We start from the raw sequence: 26342 nt of genomic DNA, 5'->3' as shown, positions 1-26342 counted from the left end.
TACATGACGATAAAATAAGGATGGACGGAGGGGAGCCGAATTTAATGCACGTTCCTCAAAATTCTCCATAAAAAAGATAGCCAATGATGGAAACAACGGAAAGCGCATCGCCATATCGTCCGTCATTTCATAAAATTTATTACCATACAAGAAGTAGGTGGTCGTCATCACAAGTTGGAACAATTTTATAGTTTCAGGAGGAAAAAGATCCGCCAGGATTTTCACAGTGTTCTCCACAGGAACTTTTGTGAACAGCGATACCACATCCAGGCTGAGTAAAATGACATTTGGACCAACTCTAATCTGTTTGATTTTCTCAGTGAACATCTGGGAGTTTTTGATGTGATACAGGAGCCAATAAGCAGTTTGTTTTGATGTGATGTTCACACGGGCCGACTATAGGAGTCATCAACTTTGTTAGGTATTTGGTCAGCTTGCAGGTAGGAGAACCAATTGCACTGTAAATAGATCTCAAGGGAACATTATCCTTTTGGATCTTCGGTAGTCCGTACAACCTGGGAGGTCTAGGAGCTCGGACTCTGAGATTTTCCGTAGTATCATCGTGCAGACCGAAATTCTTCAATACCTCCATGGTATTTCTGCTGTATGTCGAAGTTGGGTCACATTTAAGACATTTTTACGTACTGCCATCCAGCAGTGATGTCATTTTGATATGATATTCGGCAGTATTAAGAACGATGGTGGCATTTCCTTTGTCAGCTGGTAATACGACAAGATCTTCATATCTCCGAAGTAAACGGAGCCTCTCCCTCTCCTCTCTACTGATATTAGATCTGAGAGGCTTAGCTGAGGCCAAAAAGGAGAAGTCTCACTTCGTCGGTGTCATGCTGTGCAAGATGCCGCACCGCCTGTTCTACTCCCTGATGCACGATGGTGGTACGTGGTGTAGGAGCAAAATTCAAACCTTTATTAAGGCCCGAGATGGCAACTTTGGCCAGGTTCTTGTCTAACAGGTTGACGACAGTGCTTGGTGTTTCATACAATGACTCCGATCTTTGCGTAACATATTAAAAATAGGGAACTGGAGAAATCGGCAAATGCGGAGCACAGGCTCACGGACAAACACAAAATTCTGTTTGATGAAACAAAAACTATGTCCCATGCCTCCACATACTGGAATTCTGTTATTAAGGAGGCTGTTGAAATAAGAATGAGTGAGAAGAACTTTAACCGTGAAAGTGGATACTATATGAGCGGTGCATGGAAACGAGCTCTCGATGCAGAGAAGTAGTTGAGACATTGCTTACAGGGTTTACGTTCCCACGGAAGCGATGGCGCCACCAGCGCAGACATTGACACCGTCTGCGACAGCAGTACGTAATCGCCGACCAATCACAAGCCGACCAATCAGAACCCGTCCACGGGCTATAAAGAGGCCACCACAGCAGCAGTGAAGACAGGCAGTTGCTCCTGACGATGACGATGGAGCCTATTGTCGAAAGCTTGAGTTCTTATTCCGAATTGATGCAGCAAGAAAACCGAGAATATTTTACATATTTCTCAATTGTTTATTTAAATTATAGAACGAAAATAGAACATAGAATGTGTTTTGTTCTCCTTAGATGTAACTTGAGAACAGAAGCGTAGGCTACATTATCCTTTTTGAGGGATATTGAGGTTTCATGAAAAAGACTACAAGCTGAATGGAGGAAGAAGTAAAAACACCTACCATTGCGCAGCACAGTGTAAACAATTAACTTAGTTGATTAGAAGTCGGGGTGATAGACCATTTTACTTGGAACTTCCCACAGAGATCACCTCTCGACTGTTAGTAGGTCTGTTTCCGATAGGGACATTATTACTAGTATCAGGAAGATTATTATATGTTGTATGTGTGAACTTTTACTGAATATATTAATCAGTTACAAGTGAAAACTTTAATTTATAGTCATTGTTCCTGATCACACTGAGTGAACAGCAAGTATGAACACTTTCTTTCAGTGAGTATAAAGAGTTATGTGGACTTGCAGACTGGAAATTATGGTCAGTATGTTCTGCATCGCTTTCTGACTGCAAAAGTAGTTTTCAGGCTCTTGTTAACTGCGAAGATAATTTACCCGCCGCCCCAGAACTATATTGCTCTTAGCTAACACAGTTCTTCAAAGTGGAAATATGATGTTCTTAGCAGAGTTGCTTTTATTTGCATTGCTCTTGGACAAGGTTTTCTTTAGCTGATTTGCTGCGCTGCATTTTAACATTCATTATTTTCGAGCAGTACCGAGTTTCCGTTGATAAAAGGTCTGAGAAGTTTGTTACTGCCAGTTTAACATCGCTGTTAGGACATAGAAGATTATTTACAATCAACTGTTGCGTTTATAAATTATGATCGGGAGCAGCTTAGTTACAATTTAGTTCAGATCTCATTTCTTTTATCAGGCATTCTTACTTTTGAAGTGCAGTGTTATATGTTCACGAATGTCTCACTAAATATTCGATATTTTACATAGTTTTGGTACATAAATCTGTGGGGCGCTTTATGCGGGATATTTACTCTGTTAGTTTTGTGTGTTGGTGTTGCAAGACACATACTGTGATGTAATACCATGTAAAGCTGTTGACTACAGCCACAATATAGAATTTCACAAGAAAAATTTATTATACAGTTTTAAATTTTCAAATTTTGTTGGTTAAGTTAATTGGAATACAGTTACTCAATTTCAGATGGATTTGACTCTTGTTTGCATCAGATAGCATTTACGTAAGGTTACCATTGCATTGTTCAGTTGACAGAACGTTCACATTACAGAATGTGCACACAGTAAAGTTAAGAATAGGAGACCAGCACGCAAAACAAAGCAACAAACTGTTACAGTTTTTCATGCATGATGAATTTCTCCTTGGGCAAAATGAAAATATGCAATTTGATATATATAAAACAGTAAAATGTATCATTATTATTTAAAGCATTTATTAACGATTCTGTCAACGGCTGCAATATTTGATTTTGACTTGGCAAGAGGCATGTGTGGAGTGTGTAATTCATTCTCAATCATTCATAAAGCATGTATTGCCACTTTATTATTAAGATCAGGCTCTGTCAGTGCAGCCTCAGTAGGATAGGTTTGAAAATGAATCTGTAAGGTTCGAACTAGTCGTCTAATATAAATATTGACAGAATCATTAATAGATTCTTTAAGGAATTTAATAAACGTGCTGTTTCCCCGTCATTGAAATGCTGAAACTGAAGAAGAATCATTATTAGTATGGTTTATTGTGCTAACGTGTCAGTGTATAGAAGATGAGTGGAAAATAATTGCAGGTATGTTCAGAATTAATAAAGGGTATTTTAGGTAAGTAATAATTCCCATTATATTTTTGTAGTGTAGTACATGATACACTATCTTTTTGTCCGTAAAATGCTGATCGATGAGGTGAAGTATTACTGAAAAATTTCTGAAAATATCATGTGTTGCAAGTTTGTTCTTTGTATCAACAGCAACATAGCCTCAGACAGAAATGCCAATATCTTTATATATTTTGAGAATTATGGTAGACACTTTACAGCTTCGGCAACATAGTTCTGATCCATAAATGTTGCAGCTTTCGTCGAAATTTGGGTTTTGTTCCACCAATGGAACATAAACTAAAACAGCCCTAGATCAAATGTGACAGAAAGCATTACTAGCCAGTCAGTATCATTGGTTATATTTTTCTAGCGTAGAACATGATTCCCCTAAACGATGCTTGGTGAGGTGTAGGATTACCAAAAAACTTGAGAAAACGTCATGTACTCGTAGTTCGATCTTTGTACCATGAGTGACATAACCACAAGTAATCCTATGATCGAAATACCAACACTCTTTACGTATCTTGTTCAACATTACAGACAATTCAGACGTGGAATGAACTTCCTTCTCTGTGTGTGATTTCTACATCATTTTATTTCACCATGATGTATGTTTATATCTCATATGTGGAATATTATATTAGAGCTTGATACAATTTAGCGGGTGATTATGGAAAGAAAAGGAAATTCTTTCTGTAAACCCTGGGAGAGCCTTGTCACCGTATTTCCAATCCTTAAATGTTGAAGTCCTCTTCACTTAGGGCTAAAATAGGGTCAGCTGCCTGAATACCACGTTATTTTTAGTCACATATGTTTTGTACAATAGGACAATAAAGTCATGAATTAACATTGAGGCACTTAATTTGAGAGTCAAAGTCACGTTTTAGGCAGTAGTTGTAACAGTAACGTATTTTTTCATACGAAAATATTTAATTATGCCTTACACCAAGTGTGGCACATAAATCAAACTATAGTCATGCACAAGCGCTGCAACCTATAACTCACAAGAAACATTGTGTGTGTGTGTGCGTGTGGGGGGGTTCTTTTTGCTGCCAACTGAGCTTACGTATTTTAGATGTGAAAATGCGGCATCTGATGAAAAATTTTTTGATAAATATTTTTGAAGGTGGTTCAAAAAATTCAGATCGGTACTTCTGAAAACATGACATACATTCATACTACACATATACTGAAAATGGCACAAAATTCAGATCGTTAGATACTTTTGCTTCACGTCACTAGCAAAAATGAGTTAGTTGCTGCATCTTGAATTGATTTTTTTTTAATGAGCTGTGAATTACCTGCTAGTACATCAGGGATAGTTGCATCATCTTGCATTTTTGAATTCCCACCACCACCATAATGAATTTTTAATTTCCCACCAGTGCCACCTTGGAGGTATGGTATTCCTTCCAGTGCCGTTTTGGATTCTGCTACTGCGGCACTGCGACTGTAGCTCCTAATAGCGGAGTACTCTTTTAACATGTACGACAGTGCTGGACATACCATTATATGGCGAGAGGTGGGAACATTTAGTCCACCAAGAACGTTATCGAATAAGATCGATTTGGTATTCAAGATGTTATGGTGTGGGAAGGGACAATGTTACATGGGCATACTGACCTCCAAATGTTTGAACACGATACACTCACCAGTCACGTTGTTGTGACACTGCACTCCGCTCCCACGAGTGTCCTTAGTTGGGTGCATTCGGTCCTGACTTCATTTTTATGGATGACAATGCGCGACCTAATCGAACAGCGAAAGTAGAGGTACTCTTTAAGCGAGAGGGTATTCGGTAAATGGACTGGCTTGCCCATTCCTCCACCTCAGGGTCAGATACTCATTCAAATCACCAAAAAACTGCAAAGTTTGGAAAAGACACATAAAAGATCTGTTTGGGAATTATAAACAATCATAGTTTGAACTTTACTTTAGATTTTCAATAAAAAACAAAATGGCGCCTGTAATTACGGTCTGGTCAAGGGCTTGCGAGTTTGAAGTACAGCAGAGCGCGTGCAGTATAGCCCCTCAGGAATGATCTGACATCAAAAATGGATAACATCAGTCGACACTAAATTAAATTTATGAGAGCTTATACCTAACCACAATGAAATAGCATTAACATTAACGATGTGGTGCCAACTCGAACATTGAGTTCGACTTTTGGATTTTTTCAATGTTTATAGGTTTAGAGAAAATAGTTAACATTAACAAATTGCATATATTATAGGTATAAACTCCAAATAAAAGTATTGACTTTTCGGGGGCCGAAGATAGAAGTTAATAGGTTGAACCGTTTTTATGTTATGCTCCACACAGTTTTGAAAAATCGTTTCTCGAGAAAAACCTTTTTAAAGTTTAGGGAAAATTTTTATGTGTATTATTAATTCAATTTGCATAAAAACTATACGTTAATATATATTTTTGATGTCCTTAAACACAAATCTGAAGTTAGATGTTCAAAATCCAAAATGGCTAATCCAACATAGCGGATCAAAAATTATATTTTCACCAATTTTGACCAAAATTTGATAAAAAAATGTTTTGTTACCTACGTTTCGTCTGCAATTCCAGTGCCGTATACGAACCCTTCCTCTAACTCAAATTGTTCCTAGGGAGCAATTCCCTCGTTCTTCTTGGCGAGAAAAGCCGATCTGCTTGCGCTGGATATGCTTTGTTTGGCAGTCTGCACACGTTGTTCGTCAGCTTTTACGGCGAATATTTTTGCATTCATATTGAAATGTAAATCGTCTTGTGAATGTGCGTCGCGGCCAGACAAGTTTTCAGCCTGAGCCGGGCGTCTCCGGCCGAGAGCGTGCCACTACTTCCAATAACGGGCTGTAGAAATTTTTTCAACGAAAAGATTAAAAAAAAAAAAAAACATTTCCGTGCCAACATTCTAGACACATATATCTTTCAAAAATACAATAAAAATAGAATTTTCGACACTTTTTAACGAGAACGTGCCCTTAAACCCCATCGAGCATGTACTGGATGCGTTGAGGGGAAGTACCGCAGCACGTTCACGTGCACCAACGGCCATCCAGCATTTGCCAGCCTCGCTGGTGGAGGAGTTGAACGCCCCACCACAAGAACTCCTTTCCAACCGGCACACGGCACAGTAATCATTGCTGCCTAAGGTCATAACACACCCTATTAAGAACCGTGTCACGCCCTTTGTAATGTCTAAGCGATCCTCATGAATCATGGTGACTTTTAGAGTAATTATTATCTTTGAACAAAAGTGTCATTTCTGTTCGTTTCATTGCGCCTTCGTTTCAGGTACTTCTGTGTGATACTGTAGCAGTGGTTTCTATATATGGTACAAGTTTCATACTGCTATGTTACTTGGCAATGGCACATAACGCGACAGTTATTTTCTGTCCTTATGTTTTGCAGACCAGTGTGTTTGGAAGAGAATCGTGGACATCAACGATGAAACACAATAAAAGAATACAGGCGGTCGAAAAGGAATTTTTAAAGAAATATAGAGGATGCACCCTCAGGGATAAAATACAAAACAGTGTTGCCAAGGATGAACTGAATATATATTGCAGAAATGAAAAAGAGCAGAGCCAGGATGCGTAAAGTGGAAAAACATACCAACTTACAAAGAACTTCCGGGAATTCAGCCAGGTGGCACTTTCAGCGACCGCCGATATTTCGGCGGGAGAACACCCCTCCATTTTCAAGGCAAACTTCAACGCAGAGGTTATGTACATGCAAATTTAAAACCTCGGTCCTCGGACTGATGCAGGAAAGATAACACACATACTAAACACTAGTGCCACCAAAGATGACCAAAGTCAGAGATATCGATAGTGAAACTACGAACTCGCAGGTGATGTAGCACTGACCCTGTCCCTCTGCTGTTGACATGGGAGAGAGCCGGATTCCAAACAGAGTTTAAACAAAAACCTCCTTCCCTTTTAACGAGGTTGCTCGCTAATTTAATTTCAACTGCCTCCTTAATAACACTGTCCCAATAGCTGGTCGTGCATGCCAATATCTCGGTGTTCTTATATAACATGGGGTGACCAAGCAATGTTCGGCAATAGCAGATCTACTTGGCTGCTGTAACCGTGTGTACCGTTTATGCTCAGTACATCGGTCGTAGTCTCACTATCGATATCTCTGACTTTGGTCACCTTTGGTGACACTAGCGTTCAGTGTGTGTGTTATCTTTCCTGCAACAATCCGAGAACCGAGGTTTTAAATTTGCATGTACTTCGCCTGTCCGTTGCAGTTTGCCTTGAAAATGGTGGGGTGTTCTCCTGCCGAAATATCGGCGGTCGCTGAAAGTATCACCTGGATGATTTCCCGGAAGTTATTTGAAAGTTGTATACGCCAGGAGAAACTCAGGTCTCACACATCAACTTAAATGGAGAAGACAGATTTGTTAAACAAGTAATCGACTCTAAACCATTAAGTAAGGGATATGTAAGAGCACCAAGGACCAGATGATTTCATTTGAGACGGAACACGTTGTAAGCCTATTTCATGAAGTGAAGAAGAGGAAGAACACTAACAAGAACTGATAAGAAATAAGACAAAAATGAGGAATCTGTAGAAAGCAAGGCGAATGGAAGACTTACATTTGTTGGAAAGGCTCTAGAAAGTGCAGTGCATCTGTAAAGGAAATCACATACAAGACGTTAGTCTAATGTTCTACCTTCCTAGTTTGGAGTCCTTTTGAAGTAGGCTTGGCAGCAGACAGACCACGAATTTAGAGACATGGTGATAGGATCGTAACGAGTTGGTATAGGCCATACTAAAATGTAACAGACATTCTCAGGGAACTTAAATGGCAACGCTGTTCTAACGAATCTCTTAATTTGGAGAAGCCTAATTCCAGGATGGCCATGCTACATTCCTTCAGACACTATCGTAATTCTTGTGCAGGAATCTGATTAAGAGAGATTCAAAGCATACTGTGGGATGTAGACAGTCTCTTTGCACTCACTCACTACACCAATGGAACAGGACATGTAGTAGCGAATACTGTGTGTTGAGTACATGAAGTAAATGAGATGCGAGAGACAGAATAGGACGGCCATTGGACAGTGATACCATTTCTGCACTGTTCTTGTCCTGTTACGATGGCTGATGGTGGCTAGTACACAGTGACATTCAGTGCAAGCCTGGCAGAAGGTTTCCGTAAGCCTCACTGGAAATATAACGACCACACCACTCAGACAGCTGTGTCCAGGACAACAGAACGGTATAAATTTCTAACATTCTGCGTGGTGTCTGTTTGTTCTAAGTCATGTCTCCCTACCACTTTCGAGCAACGACGCTCTGAGCGTGTTTTTTATTGAATTGACTAGTTTGAACCTGGGACCTGTTGCTGGTAAGGAGACGCCAGACCACACATGACATGTAGAGTTCAGAAGAGTTCAGTGAGACTAGCGATGATATAATCAAATACTTAATGATTTCAGCGTCAGCTCCACTGCACTCCCTGTAAAAGAATCTTAATACTAACTAAATTTAGTGGAAGGGGTTCAAGGCTTTCCTATTTTTAGTTAGCTGGTAAAATAACGTCGAAAAAGCAGTTAAGTTTACCATTGGAAATTTTATTCTACTCACAAAACATTGTTTATAAATTGCACTATTGATAAAAGGAAATATTTTAATACAGGATGATAAAAACCTACTGCGTTCAACAAAAATGTGAACGAATATTCCCTGAATGGGTTTCCAAGTTCTATAATGGATCGAAGGATGACCTATGCCATATCACATCTGTAATCTAGATTTAAGTTAAGTTTCATAAAAGAGAAAACTATCAAAATGGTCTACAGTGACCCTCAGTTATCTTTAATTACTTATTTAAGTTGTCGTAAATTACAGTGGCTGATGTGGCTTCTCAATAATTATATAACAGAAAAATCATCGCGTTTCAGATTTTAACTTCTAATAGCAAATGTGAATACCATGAGCTTTAATTGACGATCGACACTAGTATTACGCAAAAAAGGGGATGTAACAGATGAGACTTCTGCAGTTCTAAGTGAAGCCTTATGCGCTCAAAAATGCGACTTCTCCCTACTACAATTTACCGAAGCTGGTTTTAGAAAAGCTATCTGGCTGTGTTTTCAACTGACCAATCAAGGTCTCAATGTTACCCTTAAGCTCCGCCTACAAAACTTCTGTCTATCCAATGAGAAACGTTATGCTTTTCGTGGTGGGGCAATGTTTTGAATGTTTGCTACGTCACAGAGACGTGAAAAAGTCTCACGCTAAAACTTGCAGCTGGTGTGGCCCTTTTAGTGTTATCGTAAGATCTATACTGTTCATCTGGAGGGCTCTATCTTTTAACATGGACCGGGGGTGGTTTTGGCGGTCGGCTGGCGACGTGGGTGTCCGTCCCTTATCACAGGACCTCCTAGCCTACACGATTCTGCTCTCGGCTTCTGTTCTCGTTTCCCCCCTCAGAACTGCGTCTGTTTCATGGTGGGAAGGTATGACATGCATTTAGGCGTTCTTGTGTTAGTCTGTGGTATTCTATTTGCTCACTCGTTGATCGTATTACTTTGGTTAATTTAATGTCAGGATTTATTCAGAACTATGTGACATACTGTCGGATTTGCTATCATGTGAGGATTTTCATGGAAGGTGTTGGATTTGCCTGACACCTTACATATCACCACCCTTCGAACTTAATTTTTGCACTGAAGTTAGGCAATGGTTGAATGGTTGTCTAAGTCAGTCAAAAATTATTCCTTTATCTAAATTTTGTTGCCTACTGTTCAACCACGTTATTCTAGTTCTATGCCAGTTTGTATTACTAATATATATTGTTATATTCTTCCACATTATTCTCAAAAATATGATTATATTGACAAGAGAAGAATATTTTTATGCTATTATCATTATTAATTTTTAATTATTTTCTTTCTTTATTTAAGTGTGAAGTTTGTTTTTTAAGAAGTTTATTATCGAAAGTGAGGAGCCTTTCACATAGATTTTCTTAGAAATATTTTTTTTATAAATGTAGTAATTAAGTAAAATCTATTCCTAACACATTTTCTAAATATCATGTACAAGTAAAATGTTTTTGTTTCTAGACACTCATTTCAACATTGTTACACTGACAAATAAGAATTATTTCCAAGAGTTGCTTTGACAAAGAAATATACATACACAATTATTGAGATATTATCCTAACAAATGGTACAAATGTTAAAAAAAGGGAAAACATCCAAGATAATTTTTTATTCCTAGTTTTTATAAGGAGAAAGTAAGTAAAATATAGTTATTCTTTTATTTTTATGAGGAGAAAATAAGTGACATATAGTTTTAGTGTTTATTATGCCTTACTTTTGTTCTTTATATACTGACCATTTCAGAACTAATGACTTATTTTTATCGATAGTCTATTTTTTGCTTAAGGCCATAGACAATGACTGTTATTTTGTAGTTTATTAGCTGTCTGGTGTGCTTAACTTATTTAGTTTTTCACACATTTGTTTTGCCCAATTCCTACATCACATAATTTGACTTCACACATTCACACAATCCTATGAATGTTTATCCATGAGGTTGGCGAATGTTTTTGCACGAAGGTGATGGACTTGAGCGAGACGGATGTGGGCAAGTATTTGATGTACAGCTTCGTTCGTCGTTCCTTGTTGGCTTTGCAACGGTGTGTTGCTATTGTGGAGGTCCCATAATGGAATGGCGCTGTGAGTGCAGAATCTCGTGGTTTACTGGCTTTGTATGCGTGAAAGTCATCGTTATGTGTCGCTGAAAGCGGTCGTTTTTCGTTGCGATACTTCGCAGACGACTAGATTACAATAGGATGGGGATTTGGGAAGGTATGTCGTCTATTCTTCACCCATCTTCTTTCTTGGTCTCAATCTTGCGAATCTTCAACTTCTGTTCTTCCTGCTTTTTCTCTGCTTCTTACTTGATTCTTGGTTCTTCTCTGGGCAGGATATGGAAATATTTATTGGTAACTAGTCGCTTTGAAGTTCTCCTCTTAGTAACAGTTTGATAAATTGTTTGGACGTGTCAGTTCTACTTTCTGGAAGTTTCCTTCAGTTTCGTGCATCAGCGTGCTGTTTAATAGCAGTAGTGTGACTTTTACACATTTTTTTGCCAGTGGTGGCTTACCCAAGCGGTCGTAAATAGATCTCGCCGCGACGAAAAACGTCTTTGCTTTAATGACTTCCATCCGAACTCGCGTATCATATCTGCCACACTCTCTCCCCTATTATGTGATAATACAAAACGAGCTGCCCTTTTTTGCACCCTTTCGATGTCCTCCGTCAATCCCACCTGGTAAGGATCCCACACCGCGCAGCAATATTCTAACAGAGGACGAACGAGTGTAGTGTAAGCTGTCTCTTTAGTGGACTTGTTGCATCTTCTAAGTGTCCTGCCAATGAAACGCAACCTTTGGCTCGCCTTCCCCACAATATTATCTATGTGGTCTTTCCAACTGAAGTTGTTCGTAATTTTAACACCCAGGTACTTAGTTGAATTGACAGCCTTGAGAATTGTACTATTTATCGAGTAATCGAAGTCCAACGGATTTCTTTTGGAACTCATCTGGATCACCTTACACTTTTCGTTATTTAGCGTCAACTACCACCTGCCACACCATACAGCAATCATTTCTAAATCGCTTTGCAACTGATACTGGTCTTCGGATGGCCCTACTAGACGGTAAATTACAGCATCATCTGCGAACAGCCTAAGAGAACTGCTCAGATTGTCACCCAGGTCATTTATATAGATCAGGAACAGCAGAGGTCCCAGGGCGCTTCCCTGGGGAACACCTGATATCACTTCAGTTTTACTCGATGATTTGCCGTCTATTGCTACGAACTGCGACCTTCCTGACAGGAAATCACGAATCCAGTCGCACAACTGAGACGATACCCCATAGGCGCGCAGCTTGATTAGAAGTCGTTTGTGAGGAACCGTGTCAAAAACTTTCCGGAAATCTAGAAATACGGAATCAACTTGAGATCCCCTGTCGATAGCGGCCATTAGTTCGTGCGGATAAAGATCTAGCTGCGTTGCACAAGAAAGATGTTTCCTGAAACCATGCTGATTACGTAGCAATAGATCGTTCCCTTCGAGGTGATTCATAATGTTTGAATACAGTATATGCTCCAAAACTCTACTGCAAACCGACGTCAATGATATAGGTCTGTAGTTCGATGGATTACTCCTACTACCCGTCTTAAACACTGGTGCGACCTGCGCAATTTTCCACTCTGTAGGTACAGATCTATCGGTGAGCGAGCGGTTGTATATGATTGCTAAGTAGGGAGCTATTGTATCAGCGTAATCTGAAAGGAACCTAATCGGTATGCAATCTGGACCTGAAGACTTGCCCGTACCTAGCGATTTGAGTTGCTTCGCAACCCCTAAGGTATCTACTTCTAAGAAACTCATGCTAGCAGCTGTTCGTGTTTCAAATTCTGGAATATTCCATTCGTCTTCCCTGGTGAAGGAATTTTGGAAAACTGCGTTCAATAACTCCGCTTTAGCGCCACAGTCGTCAGTAACAGTACCATCGGCACTGCGCAGCGAAGGTATTGACTGCGTCTTGCCGCTTGTGTACTTTACATACGACCAGAATTTCTTCGGATTTTCTACCAAATTTCGAGACAATGTTTCGTTGTGGAACCTATTAAAGGCATCTCGCAGTGAAGTCCGTGCCAAATTTCGCGCGTCTGTAAATTTTAGCCAATCTTCGGGATTTCGCATTCTTCTGAACTTCGCATGCTTTTTCCGTTGCCTCTGCAACAGCGTTCGGACCTATTTTGTGTACCATGGGGGATCAGTTCCATCTCTTACCAATTTATGAAGTATGAATATCTCAATTGCTGTTACTACTATATCTTTGAATTTGAGCCACATCTCGTCTACATTTGCATAGTCAGTTCGGAAGGAATGGAGATTGTCTCTTAGGAAGGCTTCTAGTGACACTTTATCCGCTTTTTTAAATAAAATTATTTTGCGTTTGTTTCTGGTGGATTTGGAAGAAATGGTATTGAACCTAGCTACAACGACCTTGTGATCACTAATCCCTGTATCAGTCATAATGCTCTCTCTTAGCTCTGGATTGTTTGTGGCTAAGAGGTCAAGTGTGTTTTCGAAACCATTTACAATTCGCGTGGGTTCGTGGACTAACTGCTCAAAATAATTTTCGGAGAAAGTATTTAGAACAATCTCGGAAGATGTTTTCTGCCTACCACCGGTTTTGAACAAGTATTTTTGCCAACATATCTAGGGAAGGTTGAAGTCCCCACCAACTATAACCGTATGAGTGGGGTATTTATTTGTTACGAGACTCAAATTTTCTCTGAACTGTTCAGTAACTATATCATCGGAGTCTGGGGGTCCGTAGAAGGAGCCAATTATTAACTTAGTTCGGCTGTTAAGTATAACCTCCACCCATACCAATTCGCACGGAGTATCTACTTTGACTTCACTACAAGATAAACCACTACTGACAGACACTAACACTCCATCACCAATTCTGCCTAATCTATCTTTCATGAACACCGTCTGAGACTTCGTAAAAATTTCTGCAGAACTTATTTCAGGCTTTAGCCAGCTTTCTGTACCTATAACGATTTCAGCTTTTATGATTTCTATTAGCGCTTGAAGCTCAGGGACTTTCCCAGCACAACTGCAACAATTCACAATTAGAATTCCGACTGTTCCTTGATCCAAGCACGTCCTGTATTTGCCATGCACCCTTTGAGATTGCAGGCCACCCCGTACTTTCCCCGAGGCCTTCTAACCTAAAAAACCGCCCAGTCCACGCCACACAGCCCCTGCTACCCGTGTAGCCGCCAGCTGAGTGTAGTGAACTCCTGACCTATTCAACGGAACCCGAAACCCCACCACCCTATGGCGCAAGTCAAGGAATCTGCAGCCAACATGGTTGCAAAACCGTCTGAGCCTCTGATTCAGACCATCCACCCGGCTCTGCACCAAAGGTCCGCAGTTGGTTCTGTCAACGATGCTGCAGATGGTGAGCTCTCCTTCATCTCGTAAGCAAGACCAGCAGCCTTCACCATATCAGATAGCTCCAGAGAGAATTTCCTTAGATCCAAAGCGACACACGTCATTAGTGCTGACATGTGCCACCACCTGCAGCTGGCTGCACCCTGTGCTCTTCATGACATCTGGAAGGACCCTTTCCACAACAGGAATGATTCCACCCACAATGCACATGGAGTGCACACTGGATTCTTCCCCTCCTTAGCCGCCATATCCCTAAGGAGCTCCATTACGCGCCTAACATTGGAGCTCCCAACTACCAATAAGTCCATCCTCTGCGATTGCCTGGACCTTGAAGGCTGAGAATCATCCTCTGAAACAGGGCAGGCAGCTGAATCTGGCTCAGCCAGAGACAGTACCTGAAACCTGTTTGTCAGACGCACTGGGAAGGTTTTCTGATCAGCCTCCGGGGACGTCTTTCGCTGCCTGCCATGCCTTGGAACGACCTCCCAATCAACCACAGGCGAGGGCTCAGCCCCGCTGCGGGTAGCAACTGGGGCAACCACAGCGGCAGACTGATCTGGGGACAGATGGGACGAGGTTGACATCCCCGTGATACCCAAGTCCGGCTCCCTACAGTGGTGCCCATTGGCAACAGCCTCAAGCTGTGCAACCGAAGTCAGCGCCGCCTGCAGCTGTGAGCGAAGGGATGCCAACTCAGCCCTCATCCGAACACAGCAATCACAGTCCCAGTCCATTCTAATCGATGTTGAACAACAGTTACTGAAACACGATTCCGTGCCTAGATAACACAAGGGAAACACGCAAAGAATGTATAAACTAACCTGCACAAATGCCTAACGACTGCGGTACAATCTCCCTGAAATTACGATTACAGTAACTAAAACTCGAAATTACACCTCCTATACGAAACTCACACGCAATTTAAGTAAGAATATACGAAGTAAACACAGAAAAGAAGCTATATACGTATCTTTCTGCGCTGTCGATGTGCACCAACTGGGAGTTCAGGCCACACAGGTCTCTGAGAGCCTACTAGACAGACAAGTGCCACTGACGTACCAAAACAAAACAAATGCCTAACGACTGCGCTACAATCTGCCTGAATTTACGATTACAGTAACTAAAACTCGAAACTACACCTCCTACTATACGAAACTCACACACAACCCATTAAGGCAAAGGGGTAGATAGCATACCATCAGAATTTCTAAAATAATTGGGGAAGAGACAACAAAACCACTTTTCACCTTAGTATGTAGAATATATGAGGCTTTCTCACTTTCGGAAAACATCATCCACGTAATTCCAAATATGCAAGCGTGACAAGTGCGAGAATTTAGGCACAATTAGCTTAACAGCTCATGCATTCAAGTAACTGAAAAGAATAATATACAGAAGAACGGAAAACAAATTAGGGAAGGGGAGCATCAGGTCACTCTACATTGTTGCCACATGTATCCAAGATGGCAGCGATGACGTAATCCATGATGGGGGCCGTGACGTCATTCAAGATGGCGCAAAATTTGAATTTTGGCGGGAAAGTGCAACGCTCCCCCTCCCCCAGAAAAATGACACCAAGTTCAAATTCCAACAGGATAATTCACCACACCTCAGTTATATGTACTAAGCAAAGAAATTCACCGGAAGATAGCTCAATTGACCTACCTCCACTAACCTAAGTAATCCAACCTCCACTTCCTCCTATGAACTGGCACCAAGTTTGAATTTTTGCGGTAAACAAAGGTCAATTGGGGTTTCGCTACCAACCTAAGAAAACTGCATGAAGATAGGTCACTTGTACTAATGTAAGTCATCTGACTGCCACCTCCTTCTACGAAATGGCGCCAAGTTTGAATTCCAACAGGATAATGGATCACACTGCTGTTATCTCTACTACACAAAGAAAATCGCGGGAAAATAGCTCACTTGGCCTACCTCCACTAACCTAAGTCACCCAACCGCCACCTCTTCCTACGAAGTGGCACAAACTTTTAATTTTGGTAGTAAAAAAAATTCAATTCCATTGTATCTACTAAGCTAAGAAAATGGCGTGAAAGAAAAGGTACTGACCTCAATCGCCAGACCGACACCTCATCTTAAGGATTCGTGGGAAAAGGACTTTGACATAAGTCTTTATTTAAACAATTTCATGGAGATGTGTTCACCATAAGATCAGGACTCCAACTCACTTAGTACACATCGCCCCACCAGAAGGCTCTCTCATCTGTGATGTAATCCAATATGGCGACACCCAGTGTATTCACCAAGAGCTTCAGACTCAAACTCACTTTTTATACATCACCACCACCAGATGGCTCTCTCATCTGTGACATAATCCAAGATAACGACACCCAGTGGATTCACCAAGAGCTCCAGACTCCAACTAACTTAGTACACATCACCACTGACAGAGGGCGCTGTCGTGACGTCAGGTGATGACGCAAGTACCGTTATTCAAGATGACTGCATACATGTTCACCACAAGGCCTAGTACATATTGACACCACCAGAGTGTGTTATTGTGGACATGGAATGAATTTTCGCGAATGCCATGCCCACCTGGACTTGGAAGGAAATATTTAAACTCTCCACCACGATCCTCAACTGACCGCCACGTCCCCTTACCGACCCATGCTGGTGGGCTAACGTGTGCTATTGTGCACTAACATGCACTAACCTGTACTAATGTGCACAGCACATGACATCATCCAAGAAGGGGGGGGGGTGAAATGGCAAAATATCTGCTCTGAACACAAGTCTATTTTGCAGGCAGTGTCTCCACCATGAGGTTTAGTGTCCATCTGACCTAGTACACATTACCGCCAACAGAGGGTACTGTCATCCCTCCTATAACCTAATCCCAGATGGTGGTCTGTAGGACCGAAAATGGTGCGAAAATGACTCAGGCTGCGCTGGGCTGCTGGGGAGAGTCATGGAAGGAGTGCACTCTATTTATTTTCGAATATTTTATTTACCTATTGAATATATTTATCACACTGACACAAAACACATGCTTGGGGTAACGCCACACAGCCCACAGATCTGTAAACTACTCCTAAATAACACTCTCGAGGCACGCGAACAACTCCTAATTTACCCAAATAAAATAAGTACAGGCATTCAGACTCCTCCTAAATAATGCATCACAGTGATGAGTAGACACGCTCAGTACCCGTAAACTGTCCAAATAATGCATAGCACAGCCTACAACCTGCTCACAAAATAATGAAACAGAGGCGCAACCAATGTAAGCAGACACCGCCCCCTGTCCACTAGAGCGCATGGGAGGCTACAGACAGTCCCGCCAAGTGACACGGCCGAAAGCTGTCAAACCACACACAGCTGTCCACAGGCATGACACGGATACATCCCTTTTCATACTTGACACTAGAGAAATTCCTATCAAAATACGTGTTCACCTAGACGCCGATGATGATGCGATCGGATGGGAGCGAAGACTTACAGAGTGCAGACACTCCAAGCTGTGCCACGCCCGCATGCGGTCGACGCGACCGACACAGATGAAAATTGCGTCTATACAGTTTCCCTTTACCGACGTCACAGAACTCCAAGGCGCAGTCCCCATACTTAAGACACCTCAGGCCAGCATTGTCTTTTCTGTGGATGGCAGAATAGCACAGGCTGCTTCCATTTAATGGAACATACGTGACGTGTTCAGCAGTGCGTACCCGCCCCAGCATGGCTCACGCCGCATCTCACAGCGAAAAAAAAAAAGAGCCACCTCAACCTCTCGGGAATTGTATAGTTACCCAGAAATAGTTAACGCTCGCTTTCTAGATGTCTCATCTTGTATGCACGGAAATTCCTACTCTAGCAGAACCTGTTTATGAAAACAACATCGAATGCACTCATCCCAGCGTTCCTAACGTCGTACACTTCCAGATTTCAACACACGCAAACGTTCCCTGCACTATGTAGAGACTCCTATATCCCAGCACAAACGATGTTAATGAATTGAGTATTTTGATGGGCTCTTATCGAATTTCACGCCGAATTATTTATGCCACCGGTATCGAAGCACCATCCACCTAGTCTTTCTGGGGCTTTCAGCGGTTATTTTACACAGATCGCTAAATTGCATAGATAGTTAAACCCGCAAAGTTTCTCCTCATTATTAAATACATACAAGATTCACAAGAATATTGCACACCAATAAGATATTTACCACTGTAACTACAATTAAATATTACGATTGCTGCTAAAGTCTGACATGAATCAATGTCTCCTCTTGGCGACTGTGCTTCAGTATCTACATCACATATAATTTTCCACGTAAAAACTCTTTCTCATACGCTCATTGTTATCGATGTGCTGAATCTATACATCCCTCACGATAAAACACACAGTCATCCTCTCTAGTCATGCCATAACAAAAACCATAGTAACTTTACAATGCCATATATACACATTTTATATGATGTAAGCCACACTAACTTTACAATACAAACTTGGCGCTAGTTTGTAGGAGGAGGTGGCAGTCGGATGACTTAGGCTAGTACAAGTGAGCTATCTTCACGCAGTTTTCTTAGGTTGGTAGCGAAACCCCAAGTGACCTCTGTTTACCGCAAAAATTCAAACTTGGCGCCAGTTCGTAGGAGGAAGTGGCGGTCGGGTGACTTAGGTTGGTGGAGGTAGCTCCGAAAGTACATGAAAGTTAGAGAAGATGAGGAAGAGAGAATACCATTGAGAAGAGTACTCAGGAAGCGCAAAGCAGTCAGACAAATGTTCTTACACTGTGAAGAAGAACGTGCGTATGACATTTTAATAACAAAACAGGTGCTCAACGATGCAGAGTAATGCCAGCTCCCACTGCCTTATAAGCCAGACGTATTAAAAATTAATAAACTGTCCAAGAACAACATGACACCATTGTTAGGTGCCGGCATTTACACCAAAGCTGAGGGATTCACTGTGAGGAGCGGATTCACTGATTACTTCAACGGACCGAATTTTAATCGTCGGTCGCTATACTATTCACAATAACAGCAAATCCATCATAATTGTGGTTAAAGACTCTGTACAAATGTATTTGCTAATGTATTACATTAAATGTAATCAAAGACATTTCTTCTTACACGTTTCATTCAATTTTCTTCCAATTTCTGCCCAAAGCAATTCCTTTTGAATTTGGTGTTTCAACTTGGTGTCAGCCATGTTCCACAAAATATGCTGTTCAGATGCCATCTCGATAAGCTGCTCATCCTCTGATGCAGACGTTTCTGGTGAATGTTTCAATAATTAGATCGGAAGAATTACCCGTTCTCTTGCTGTCCGTGCGCACAAAACAAGTACCGTACTGCATTTACATCTACATCTACATACATAATCCACAATTCACCATACGGTGCGTGGCGGAGGGTACCTCGCACCACAACTAGCATCTTCTCTCCCTGTTCCACTCCCAAACAGAACGAGGGAAAAATGACTGCCTATATGCCTCTGTACGAGCCCTAATCTCTCTTATCTTACCTTTGTGGTCTTTCCGCGAAATATAAGTTGGCGGCAGTAAAATTGTACTGCAGTCAGCCTCAAATGCTGGTTCTCTAAATTTCCTCAGTAGCGATTCACATAAAGAACGCCTCCTTTCCTCTAGAGACTCCCATCCGAGTTCCTGAAGCATTTCCGTAAAACTCGCGTGATGATCAAACGTACCAGTAACAAATCTAGCAGCCCGCCTCTGAATTGCTTTATGTCCTCCCTCAATCCGACCTGACAGGGATCCCAAACGCTCGAACAGTACTCAAGAATAGGTCGTATTAGTGTTTTATAAGCGATCTCCTTTCAGATGAACCACATCTTCCCAAAATTCTACCAATGAACCGAAGACGACTATCCGCCTTCCCCACAACTGCCATATCATGCTTGTCCCACTTCATATCGCTCTGCAGTGTTACGCCCAAATATTTAATCGACGTGACTGTGTCAAGCGCTACACTACTAATGGAGTATTCAACCATTACAGGATTCTTTTTCCTATTCATCTGCATTAATTTACATTTACCTATATTTAGAGTTAGCTGCCATTCTTTACACCAATCACAAATCCTGTCCAAGTCATCTTGTATCCTCCTACAGTCACTCAACGACGACACCTTCCCGTACACCACAGCATCATCACAAACAGCCGCACACTGCTATCCACCCTATCCAAAAGATCATTTCTGTAGACAGAAAACAACAGCGGACCTATCACACTTCCCTGGGGCACTCCAGATACCCTCACCTCCGATGAACACTCACCTTCGAGGACAACGTACTGAGTTCTATTACTTAGGAAGTCTTCGAGCCACTCACATACTTGGGAACCAACCCCATATGCTCGTACCTTAGTTAGGAGTCTGCAGTGGGGCACCGAGTCAAACGCTTTCCGGATGTCAAGGAATATGGCATCCGTCCGATGCCCTTCATCCATGGTTCGCAAGATATCATGTGAAAAAAGGGCGAGTTGCGTTTCCCAGGAGCGATGCTTTCTAAAGCCGTGCTGATGCATGGACAGCAACTTCTCTGTCTGAAGAAAATTCATTATATTCGAACTGAGACTATGTTCGAGAATCCTGCAACAAACCGATGTTAAGGATATTGGTCTGTAATTTTGAGGATCCGTCCCTCTACCCTTCTTATATACAGGCGTCACCTGCGCTTTTTTCCATTCGCTCGGGACTTTACGTTGGGCAAGAGATTCGCGATAAATGCAAGCTAAGTAAGAAGCCAATGCAGTAGAGTACTCTCTGTAAAACCGAATTGGAATCCCATCAGGACCTGGCATCTGTAGCCTAGTAGTCGCTGCTCCTCAGTTCGACTTCCCCCAAACAAGCAAATCGCTGCCAAGTGCGGGACAGACTCCTCCCGATGCACGCAAGCGTTTCCCGCAGTTGGAGCCCACAGCGGCGCTGCGTTGCCCGCACCTTCGGAAAACGGTGTGGCACACTTGCATCCTGCGCTTATATTTGAGCAATACAATCGCTGCTCGTATGTGTCAAGAGTTTCTGCTGTTTGTTCTCGTTCTTGCCAAACCCTACCTCGGTCAGCAATGTCGCTCGATCTGTTCCCAATTGAGAAAGTCTGAAGGGGCCCTTCAACCAGCTCGGGATTTCGACAACCTAGTGTGGAAATTGGACAGAATTTGTCCTGATGTGCCTCAGTAGGACATCCAACAGCTCTGGCAATCAGTGAAAAGCAGAATAATTGCTTGCATATGGGGCAGAGATGAACCAGTGCGTTACTGACTTGCTCAATCTGTGAAGCTCTTTCTCCTGAATGGAAATTTCCTGTAACTGTAATCATTTGTTTGTCTGTACATGTAAATCATGTCTGCCATTTTTCATCCCGTTTGGATAATTCCTTTACGGCGCACTGTTTATTTGTCTTAGATGTTCATGTGAGAAGTAGGGAGTGCGTTAATTGTCATAGGTTCGACCAAAATATTTTTGTTCAGGTTAGTGAACTAGGAGCCAAACCAGGTTAGGGAGAGAATTAGCAAGTAATGATCAGTCAAGAATCATGGAAGCAGATCACGGTAGGGACGGGATTATAGGGGAATGACAGCAGATGATGTTTCCCAAGGAGGAATCAGCTCATACGGATAGAGAATTTGAGACAGTGAAATTAGATGGGATGAGATGCTATGTTAATGAAATAAAGAATATGTCAGCATCAAAACACGTAGACACGATCATGATGATTTGAAATTATGAATTAGAGGGTAATGTTAGAATGAATACTTCTCTTCTGAGAAATGCTTAGTTGAATTCGCCCACACATTTCTGAGTACACCATCTGAATCAAAGAACGCGAACTTGGGAGTCTTGAATTTCTGAAAAAAGGAGATGAGGAAGCAAAAGAGCAGGACCGATTAACGAGATAGAATACTAAGAAAATTAGGTAAGAACTGAAAGAGACAATGGAGGAAACAGGAGAGGCAAGAAAGGAAACATGTCAGGACATCCTAAATGAGTAATATGAGTAAATGAAATGTCAACAAAATTATAACAGATTCCGATATTGAAGCTAAACCTCAGCACAGTATAAAATTGACAAGAGGAGCATGAGAAACGTATCAATAAGACTTTCAAGCGCATTAACGTTATAGAGAAGGTTTTCTATTTGCTAGAAGAAATAGAAAATTATCTGTTTGAAGCTATAAAACAATTAAAGGTTAGCGACTATGAAGAGCAGGAAGTACGAGGTGTACATGAGGGATCAGATGTAACAAATCTGGTATCAATTGCAGAATCCACTGAGATACAGGCAGCGCTTACTTTCAAAGATAAACAAGAGAAATAAAATAACAGACTATGGCAGAAGAGAGACCACTTGGATAAAGATTAGGCAGGCTTCAAAGTAAAGATAGTGCAAGTGTTGGTTTGGCAAGAAGAGCGGATTGATGCACACAGTTAGTACTACTCAGTAGAAGCTACGATCGAAAGACTAGTGGCAATAATTTACAGGATAGTTACAGTTAAAGATATTTTCCTACCTTATAAGGCATCAAAGAAAGAAGAGGCTCACCAGCAGAAGACAGGTCAAGTTTGTGAGAGGAAGAATCGTTTGAGTTCACACATTTTCTCTTTGTCCACATATTTCAAGTGTTCAGGAATAATGGCAATAACTTACATCCCAGCATGTGGATTGCTCAGTCTGGCCAATCATTACTGCCTATGTGACTATTCATGCATAAGCGCGAATTTCTATGTGCTTATGTGAAAGGCGAAACCATGGCGAGAATGAGATCCATACCGTTGAGATAGCAAACTATTGGTCAAAATCAGAGCAGGAGAGGAATGGAATGAACAAGAGAGGAGCAGACCACAAGCCGAATTACTGAAAATAGAACCTTCCAATCTGAGGGATAACAACAACGTAGGCAACTTGTCATCTCAATGATCAGAAACATACATGGGAGTGGCTGTAGTAGGATCTGTGAATTATATTGGAACCACATCAATAAATCTAATAAGATATGAGGACATAGTAGAAGTATTATAGGAAGAGAAAGAGTAATTCGCAACATAAGATCTTCACACCATAATAACAGTAATAACAGGAGAGGTACAGCTAAAAGGGATCGTGGACAGCAGAGGTCGGTTTCTGAGATCTCAGTCAAAACATTTGGGATTAGCATTGGCAACAATCATTGGTCATTATTACCCTTGAAAACGACAAAAATTAAGGGAGCCATAGTGAGAAAGAGCACTGAGATGAACCAATAGGTTTGGGTGGAATGCATATGTAAAGGGCTATTACTAGAATGGAATTTTCTAGTCATACCAAAGGTCACTGTCCATTTAATCATTGGTACAGACTTCCTAAATGGATGTCAGACTTCTTGACTGTGGATATGGCGAAGTTTTACAGAAAGGAACAAACGTGCACATTCACTTCAAAGATCAGGCAGTTCATGCGCAGATACCAACAAGTTGCTTAGAAAATGATGGATGTGATAGACTGGAGGAAACTGCGTCTGGTAACCAAACAAGACAACCAATGACACAACAGTTTGCAATGAGATTTGAAACTGGACAAAAAATCAGGGGAAGGTGCATGCACTTATCAAATCCTGCAAGAGGGAGGAATTGGCTACTATACTGGAAGATAATGTGCAAGTACTTTTACCAAAACCCAGCATAATTAAGAGTTTTCGATATAAGCCTGAAGTAAATAAACAACGAAAATTTTTTGACACTTTATGTAATTCCTTGGGCACACAAATATAACGTATTTTAGAAATTTAGGTAGATACTCGATGATAAAGTAATTGCATCAGGTGTGTGGTTTAGCACGAACCAGATAGGGTTGATAGAAGAGATAGAGAAGATCCAACGTAAAGTAGCGCGCTTCGTTACAGGATCATCTAGTAATCGCGAAAGCGTTACGGAGATGATAGATAAACTCCAGTGGAAGACTCTGCAGGAGAGACGCTCAGTAGCTCGGTACGGGCTTTTGTTGAAGTTTCGAGAACATACCTTCACCGAGGAGTCAAGCAGTATATTGCTCCCTCCTACGTATATCTCGCGAAAAGACCATGAGGATAAAATCAGAGAGATTAGAGCCCACACAGAGGCATACCGACAATCTTTCTTTCCACGAACAATACGAGACTGGAATAGAAGGGAGAACCGATAGAGGTACTCAAGGTACTCTCCGCCACACACCGTCAGGTGGCTTGCGGAGTATGGGTGTAGATGGATGTTGATGTAAATAACAGTCACTTGCAAGTGGTGAAAAAGGAAGATAACACAATTCGTTTAGTCCTCGATTTTTTACGAATCAATAGAATCATTGTATCAGAAACTGATTGGTTGCAAAAATTAGAAGAACTACTGCAGAAATTTCACAGTAGAAGGGGTTTCTTTTTTATTGATTTGCGGTCGAGTTATGGCAAACTGAGTAAGAGCCATCAAGCTGACAGTATGCAACTTTTCTCGCCTTTGTTAGCGTTCATTCAAGAACCAGACAGCATTCTCAACGAGTTATTGTGACAACGTGTGATGAGCTATGTTGATGATCTTCTAATAGCAAAAAGTTCTTCGGAGGAAAATATCAGAGTTCTGAGTGCACTGATTGACACCTTACAAAATCATGGGTTCTTTGCGGACATCAGGAAATGTTCTTTTGGGCGCACATAGGTAAAATTCTTAGGACACTATCATGAGAGAGGGAATCTCACCCAATCCAGATGAGATCGAGGCAATAACTCAATACCTGGAACCCAAAACATGGAAACAACGAGATGAAGTCCTGGATTGGTAAACTTTTAAAAGTGCTTCATAAGCGTTGAGACGTTGTTGACGCCTTGTCTGTGTGAGTTAACACGTAATAAGACATCATGAACATGGGATGCAGAAGCTGAGCGTGAATTTTAGGCATTAAAGAAAGCCCTAGCAATTGTCCCGATGTTACCATATCCCGATCTGTAGAAGGATTTTTGAATGGGAGCAGATAGTGCCAAGATTAGAGCAGGGTAAGGATATTTCAGGAATACAAGGAAGTTGGAAATTGGATAAAGACGACCATAGTATTTGTAAGTAGTGTTCTCCAGAAATGTAAAAATAATTGCTCTGTGACAGAGCTGGAAGCGTTCGAACTGGTATGAGGCTTCCTGAAATTTCGTTATTTCTTGTTTGGACGAAGAACCAAAATTTATATCAGTCATAAAGCCTTGCAGTTTCTGTTAACTACAAAATTAATGTGTGGACGACTTGATAGATAGGTTTCTTGTTTACAAGAGGTCAACTTCATGATTGCTCAAGTGCCAGGGATGACCAATATCATCGAGGATGTGCTGACACGCTGCAGTGTTCCTCCTCGTCTTGTGTTTTCGGAGATTCTGTGGCTGCTGGTGAAGTTCTGTCGCGGATGTGTTGCCGGCCAGACCCCATGAACTCTTAGAGCCGGGAGGTGCACGAGACAAACAACGCAAAGTATTGCTCCTTAGACATCCTCCCACACGTTTGTTGGCGGACATTGATAGTTTCTAGGCCCTGCTCACGCTATAAAGCCTATTAATGGTCGCCAGCCTCGCTTACATCCGCGACACAGGGTTAAAACTGTAGATTCCGGTATACAACTAGTCAATGCCCTGGCGCCGTCTGACTACTTTCAAAAGCTCCCCAGTCCGACCACTAGATTGGACAACAAACACCAGAACTACACCATTGTCAACCAGTTTCCCCCATCTCTTCTGTAAACAATGCAGGAACACAGTCTAAAGTCAACGAGGGTAAGGACGTAAACGAGAACTTCACACTTCAAATTTCTATTGGGACACAACTCAATTTATTCTTCTTCTGATAAACCTCGCCAAGTCCGATTCATTCGTTACATAGCCCTTACAGCTATCCAGTTGCTCCAAGCTCTGTTAAGCGACCTCTTACTTAATAGTCTTCGTATGCTCGCTAACATGAACACTCACATTGAAAATCAGCAATAGATTAAGACATCTCCCGCGTGCACGAAAGAGAATGCATTTCCGAACACTTTCTGAACCTTCCATACACGAAAACCTTACTGGCCCCTG

The sequence above is a fragment of the Schistocerca nitens genome, chromosome 1, assembly GCF_023898315.1.
Source record: "Schistocerca nitens isolate TAMUIC-IGC-003100 chromosome 1, iqSchNite1.1, whole genome shotgun sequence".
Taxonomy (NCBI): Eukaryota; Metazoa; Arthropoda; class Insecta; order Orthoptera; family Acrididae; genus Schistocerca; species Schistocerca nitens.
This window is presented reverse-complemented; position numbering follows the sequence as displayed.